Source organism: Trachymyrmex septentrionalis, unplaced genomic scaffold, assembly GCF_001594115.1.
Source record: "Trachymyrmex septentrionalis isolate Tsep2-gDNA-1 unplaced genomic scaffold, Tsep1.0 scaffold56, whole genome shotgun sequence".
In the NCBI taxonomy this organism is placed as follows: domain Eukaryota; kingdom Metazoa; phylum Arthropoda; class Insecta; order Hymenoptera; family Formicidae; genus Trachymyrmex; species Trachymyrmex septentrionalis.
The window spans coordinates 575,543-582,785 of record NW_017305735.1 but is presented as its reverse complement, the minus strand read 5'-3'; the positions used below and the strand labels follow the sequence as shown (position 1 = coordinate 582,785).

Genomic DNA, 7,243 nt, shown 5'->3' with positions numbered 1-7,243 from the left:
AATGTTTTGTGATTTGTTAGCACTTATCACTCGCGATAAATTTTTCTCTTAACTAGCATTTTTCGAGCTGATTTCCAGATTCATTGTAGGTTAGATTCACGAATTTATCACCAAATTCAATGAGTCATCGTCAATATATCCAGCTTTAAATTCTTTGCACAAAATTATCATTTACGATGTCACTGGAAACTTAAGTACACTATTTTTACAACTTGTAGACATTATATCGATCGAGGTATTTAATCTTTCACACAAAACACTAGTAAAAAATGTAAAATGTTTAAATATGTATATAAGAATTCCCTGTTTTCTATGTTTGTCACTGGTTGTTATTAACTATTATCTAAATATTTCACACGTATCTAAAAATATTTGCGCAGATTCTTCTAACATAAATAATTATATATAATTTGTTCTTAGAATAAGAATATTAAGACAAATATATATCCTCACGATAGGTATGTTAAATTTAAAATTCGATATTTCTGAAAGGACACTCATGTTTATATCGAGTCAGATTTTTCGCAAACATCTCAATTTAAAATACGCTAGTTCAATGCGTATTCATCGACGTGAACACTTATTATTATTCGCACATATAGGAATCGACAGTCATATTTGTACAATCTTGCGAATTTAAAAATGTGATCCCTTTAACATTTTTACAGACAAATCAAAACGGAATAAATACTCTCTGATGGAAAAGAGCGATATATAGTCACCAATCACATTTTCACGATCCCATGAATTTTAGAATTCGCCGTTCTCCACATTTCCTGTGCTTATTATATCCGCTGTTATCTAAACTATGCATACACGTCGCACGTTAAAGCACACGAGTGTTTGTACTTTTCGTGGAAAAAAAAGGGTAATAAAATCAACGATAGTATCTCTGCGATTCGACGAATTTAAAAAATTCTGTTATCCCGGTAATTGCATTCATCGTTATATAAACTTTTACGTGCAGCGTAGGTGAAATATATGAATTTAATGCTGGAATCAGTGATGCACACGACATTTGTAGTCCACGCACAAAAATATGACGGAATTGATGATAGCGTTTCCATGATCCCGATTTAAAGTGCTTTGCACGTTTTTCAATATTTTCTGTCGATTCCGACCAACATTATTTAAAGTCATTCCACTTGTAATTTCTACGCGCATTCGAAATATATAGCACAGGTCGGTCAGCGCATATTTATAACTCGCGTATGCAAGATATGATAAACCTGACAGCTTCCTATATCATTTTCATTCAATGTTTTCCGCAACCAGGCAGCTAAGAAAATTCAATTTTTCCACATTTCCGGATGGTTATGTCTGTCGCACTAGCCAGAGGCAAATTGACGCACGTATTTAATATGGACAGACACGATAAAATTATCATCAGTTTTTATCGCGCGCGCACTGCTCAAAAAATTAAAAAGTATTCTCGTTTTTGAAAATTTTTTAATGCAATTTACAAAATGTCAGTCCTTTTTGTGCTGTCCAAATAATTCCAAATAAAGAAAGTAGCCGCGTGTCGAAGATTTTTCTAAGCAATTTATACGTCGCGTCTGTCATCCAAAAAATGATAAAATCGGTTCTTTATCGATCCTTTTCGCACTGCCTAAAGAATTCGAAAGTAGTCGCGTTTTTTTAAGATTTTTCAAACAATTAATATGTCACATCTGTCGTTACCCAGAAAATTATGAAATTATCGGTCCTTAAAGAATGTTAAAATTGTCAGTCCTTTTCATAGTGTTCAAAGAATTCAAAAGTGCTCGCGTTTTTCAATTTTCCAAGGGATCTACCACGTCACACCTATCGTTATATAAAAAATGATAAAATGTTCAGTCTTTTTCACGTGCTCGAAAAATTTAAAAGTACTCGCGTTTTTTTAAATTTTATAAACGATTTCACGTCACACCTGTCGTTAATAAAAAATGATGAAATTATCGATCCTTTTTGAATTGTTTAAAGAATTTCAAAGAACACGTATTTTTAAGATTTTAAATGTCATATCGGTCGTGTTATCTAGAAAAGAAAATTATCGATCCTTTCTGTATTGTCCAAAGAATTCTGAAAAGTACACGCGTTTTAATCCTCCGCCGGCCAAGTTGTGGACTTTGAAGGCACAGTTGATGTTTTGATTGTAAATTTCAGGATTGTACGTTTACGCGTAAATAATTCGCATCCACTTGTTTATAATGTAAACTATATTTTACGTGTCACTTCCGTAAACGAAATGTGAATCATCAAAGTCTTGTGTTATTTATCGTTGTACTGAACTGCACTAAAGCTTCTTATATATTTTTATTTATTAATACCAAAGTCAGACAATCATAGAATTTATTTCGTTCTGTATTGTATTATCCAATTTATAATTTTCATGCTTTATATTGTCTAGATAAAATAAATTCTGTAAACTTAATAACATAAAAATTCCATATAAACGGTAATCTTGAAATATATGGCACAACTCTTATAAATTCTAGCAGATCAATTTATTTAAATCTGTCAATCAAACGTAAGTAAAATGCAATCCGGATTTTACGATAGCAAAAAACTCTTTGTTAAAACTTTCGTAAGTATGCAAGAATTTTTTTGCAGATTTTACACAGTTCAGAACAACATAAAAATTTGTACTGAAGTTCTCAAAGATTCAGATTGCCGTTAAAAGGTGCAAAATTCCACAAGTCCGGCAGAGGGTTAAGATTTTTCGATCAATCCACACGTTACATCTGTCGTTATCCAAAAAAAACTCGTCAAACTGTTTCGATTCTTTTCCGCACTGCCCAAAGAATTCGAAGGTGTGCGCATTTTAAGGATTTTCCAAATGATCTACACACGTCACATCGTTATTCAAACCTTCGCGTATCGCGCTTCAAACGTACGAGCACACTTTTTTTTGTCGCACAAAAAGACGCGTAAAATCAACTATCGTATTTTCGCGATTTCTGTCGAATTTGCTCTTTTGCCGTAAATTCACACGCGGCGCACGACTGATCCGAAGCGGTCGGTCATTTGTTTTTCCGTCCTTCCGTTTAACCCGCTCCGAGAGAACGTCGAATCCCGATACGCGAAATCCGAAATTATAGTTCACCGTGTTCGCGTTCCGACGTTCCGACGCGAATGAAAATTCGAAAATGAGATTTTCAAGGTCGAAGGAGAACAAAGTAAAAACGTTAAACGCGCCGTTTGCAGAAATTCGATTCCCTGTGATGCGTGTTTAAAATCCTTCGCGTATTTCCAATCACACATTAGATAATTAAATCGCGCACACACGATTTGTTATTGCGAGTTTCCACCACGCACAATTTTCATCGATAACCGGCACACGAAATCCGACGTCGCGTACGTACGTAAATAACGATAATTTCTCCGTTCATGTCACGCTTATAGGACGTTACACTAATAAAGACACACGAGACAGACACGTCAACAAATAATGGTTGCAAAAACCAGGCGTCGAGCTGACGCGGCTCGCATCAAATATGAATCCTTGATTTTCCATTGATACGATTCTCCATCACATTTTTGACATTTAAATTTCGTTTTCGGGAAACACATGCCGAGTCACTGCGAAGTAACTTCCATCGGCAAGAGATATCTCTCACTTTCCACACGCGAGATTGAAGAGTAAAGCACTAAAAGGAAAAAAAAAAAAATCGGACGGCTGTACGCTTCCGCGATCGAGCGGAGCAGCGTCCGAGATCGGAGTGTCGTTCGCTCCGAAACGAAAACGCACCGCACCGGCGAGTTCACCGTTAACGGGCCGATTTCCGACCGACGTACTCCGATGTCGGACAGCGCTTTCGCATTTTCCACTTTCACGTCACAGAGGTTCACAGGACATGGGAGAAAATATCTCGTGTGTGCGCAAGCACGCACGGTTCGCCACATTCCGTTCCCGTCGCTCCGGAGTTGGAGAGCTCGATTTCAAATCTCGATCGGACATAATCGATGCCGACGGTGGGCGCTCCGATTACCTGCGGCGTCACCGTGAATCGGAAAAACATCCGTCGTTTTCGAATGGGAAAAAGTTAGGGGGGGGAGGGGGGAAAGGGCGATCGCGGAAAAGAGTACAGGCGCCGAGAGTCGACGATTGTCGGAAAAGCCGTTTTATTACGGTACTTACGAGACAGAGGATGCGGAGATCGGTGGGACCGTAGCACATCGCACAGAAAGCAGAGAAACCGAAAACCAAAACTAAGAAAATTGCGTCTCACTGTCACCGTCACACCGAAAAAAACACACTGGTCGAGGTCCCAACCTCGTTACATTCCAATCTCGGTACTTCCGGGAATTTGAAAACTACACGTCCGTCGGGACGATCCAGGCGGCGCGGAATGTTGATCGAGCGATCTCGGCCGAGGCACCGATTCTGCCGACGGCCGCGATCTTCGGTTGCGTTGCGCTCCCTCGGAGTTTTCCACCGTCCGGCTATCCGGATCTCCAAAGGACCTCCTCGAGAACGAATTAGATCCCGGAGCGATCACAGGTACGCGTCGTGCGACCGAGATCTCTTCGCGGTACACCGAAAAGACGCTTTTTTCGTATCACTGCGCGCATACACTTGAAGTTGGCCGCGCGATATAGCGCCCGTCGCGCTTCACCGTATCGCACAGTAGTTACGAATCTCCATGATGGAAAATCGCGGCGAGGTGGACGGTGGCGAATCGACACCGACGACGACGACGGTGAAGGATAACGAGGACGCGAGTGACACCCGTCGCGACGCGGCTACGAGGGGAACGGTAACGCGCGGCGACACATTCCCTTTGGCGGCGACGGAGCAACTGAGCGAGCGCAGGGGACAAGAGAGCGTCTCTCCCCACCATACTTACCGAGCGACTGCGGCGGCGGCGGCGGCGGCCCCCCCCCCTCCCACTCTCACCGCATCGCTGTTCGGGCGCACTCGGCTCTTCTCGGGCCTCCACGAAACCAGCCGCGCCGAGCCCTACCCGCGCGCCCGCGCTCCCTCACTTCTCGCGAACTTGAAGTCGGTTAAAGATGTTTCTCTCTTCGCGGTGCTACGCGTCTCCTTCTAGAGGTCATGTAAACGCGTTACGTTGGAATTTTCGTCGCGCCCGACTCTCCAAATATCGTATAACGTGATTTACACGGGGCGACCTTTCTTCGCTAGAAGCCACGTCTAGTGACGTCATAGCGAATTCACTACAAAAATTTCCATAGACGCAGGTTTGTTCTTATAGCGTACACTCGCGGCGAGTATCGCTTTCAACGCTTGTCGCTAGCTTCATGCTGCTCTTCCAGAGTGAATTTTTAAGTCGTCAAGACGAATTTTTCCGGAACGTCTCGGCCACTCAGACCATAAGCATCGGAGAATGATCATGTCTCGAATGACTTTTTGCGAATAAAAGTTGCCCCGTGTATACCACGCTTATCACAGTTCGCGATCGCGATTATTTTCGCGCGATCGAGAGTTCGTATCGTAGTTGGTGAGTCCTCGTTACGATATATACGCATTTATATATCTGGCGATCCGAGTCGCGCCGACATTTTGAACGAGAAGGAAACTCTCTGCTTATACATACGTATTCTTATATTCGATCGTGATTAGTCAATTCTTACAACTACAATAGCTTACAATGGGTTTTACTGCTTAAGCTTTTGTGTGCCATTGGAGTCTTAATTATGTGATATTAATCGGAATCTAAAATGGCGTCGTAGCGTGGACGGTTACATTGAAATTTAAAAGATAACTGTTTGGTAACTGCGACGAAGTTAGAAATCGCACGATACCGCAAAGTTCCGAATATCGTTCCCGACGGACCGGCTGAATGTATAGTTCATCGATATCTCACTCCGAGAGAGTAATAGTCGCGATTCGCATTCGCATGATCCGTTATCACGTGCGTGATTTACAACGCTTGAATTCGTGACTTCGCGTTCGATTCGTATCAAACAGACGCTTTCGCCCAAGTGCAGTGTATTCGCTTTCGCCCAAGTGCAGTGTATTCGCTTTCTCCAACTGACGATCTCAAGATAATGTAAGTATTTTTATCATCCATTAATTCCTGGTATTAGCACGTATCGAGGAAGCGTTCAGTTTTTTTAAACTTTATTCGTTGTTTGTTTTTTTGGCAGTGAGAAGGTCGCATCGCTACAGACAATAATAAGGATCATCAGAGTCGACTTCGTCTTCTGTTCTGCATTCTTTCCGTGTTGTGTTAATCAATCTGTATGTAAGTACCGTATTAATTATTGCTATTATTTATAAATTAAAAGATATACATAACAAGATATATAGATAACGGAGAATGATGTACGTGAGAATAAAATCATATTAAGATCCTACAGATAAAAATAAATTGGATGATAATATCATGCGATAATATATTTAAATGTTTATTGAAAAGAAATGTTTTAAAAGATATGATATATATAAAATGCACTTTTATCATTTTGTATTTTGAAATTTTTTTGTACAATTCTTTCTTTAGTTCTTCGAATATTTTATATTTTTGTGTTTTTAAATAGCTTTTTTCTTATCTGATATTTGCTATTTTTATTCGCAAACTAAGTAAAATTAATATGAAATTAATTATATTTACGTTAAAATTTATAAAGATATAGACGAAAAATGGAAGAGTTTATGATAATAATAATATGAAATCTTATAAATCAATTTACGGGACAGAAGTTTCCTTTATGAAATATTGTTTAACCAATATGTAGAATATGTGCTACTTGTTTAACTGGCTTACTTATTATTTATTGCTATTGTTTTCCAATTTCAATATTGTTTACAAGTATAAAACAACAGCATCATAGAATATTTTATCAATCATATAAGTGAGAAATAAAGTATTGTTTTCATTGAAAAAATATTTACCTCTCATACAGACACATTTTATTTGACAAAATAATAGTTATACATTCATAAGTTTTATTGTTTCCAACATTACTGTTGAAATTATTAATGCATTCGCTTTTAAAAAAATATCGAAATCGTCCAACAAACGGAATGAAAGGACGAGTTTATTCAGCGACGCTTGATTTTTATCATGTTTATTTATTTGTCATGTTTTAGTAAATGGGCATGTCCATTAGTCAACTTTAAATTAACTGATACAAATGTATTATGGTACCAAGTTTTTTTCATTAAATTAGTACTTATTCTCTATTATTTTAAAAATCATTTAAATGGAAATCAATTTTCCTTTTACTAAAATTTAATTAGGGTGCATCTCTTCTCTTATTTTTCCCACGTTTTACATTAAATGTTTTTAAAACA

General features: G+C 38.8%; 1 protein-coding gene across 7 annotated transcripts in view; it reads right to left on the bottom strand.

The window, feature by feature from the left end:
* The window catches only part of LOC108752150 (latrophilin Cirl-like), a 399,284-nt gene that overhangs the window by 349,183 nt on the left and 42,858 nt on the right, over positions 1–7,243 (bottom strand). For 6 of the 7 annotated variants that reach the window (XM_018492803.1, XM_018492806.1, XM_018492805.1 and 3 more), the window contains exon 1: positions 4,121–4,668. The exons of the other annotated variant lie outside the window; for it this stretch is intronic. The gene's annotated coding sequence lies outside the window, so the exon portion shown is untranslated. Of the gene's footprint in view, positions 1–4,120; positions 4,669–7,243 lie in introns of those variants that run through there. 7 annotated transcript variants of the gene reach the window in all.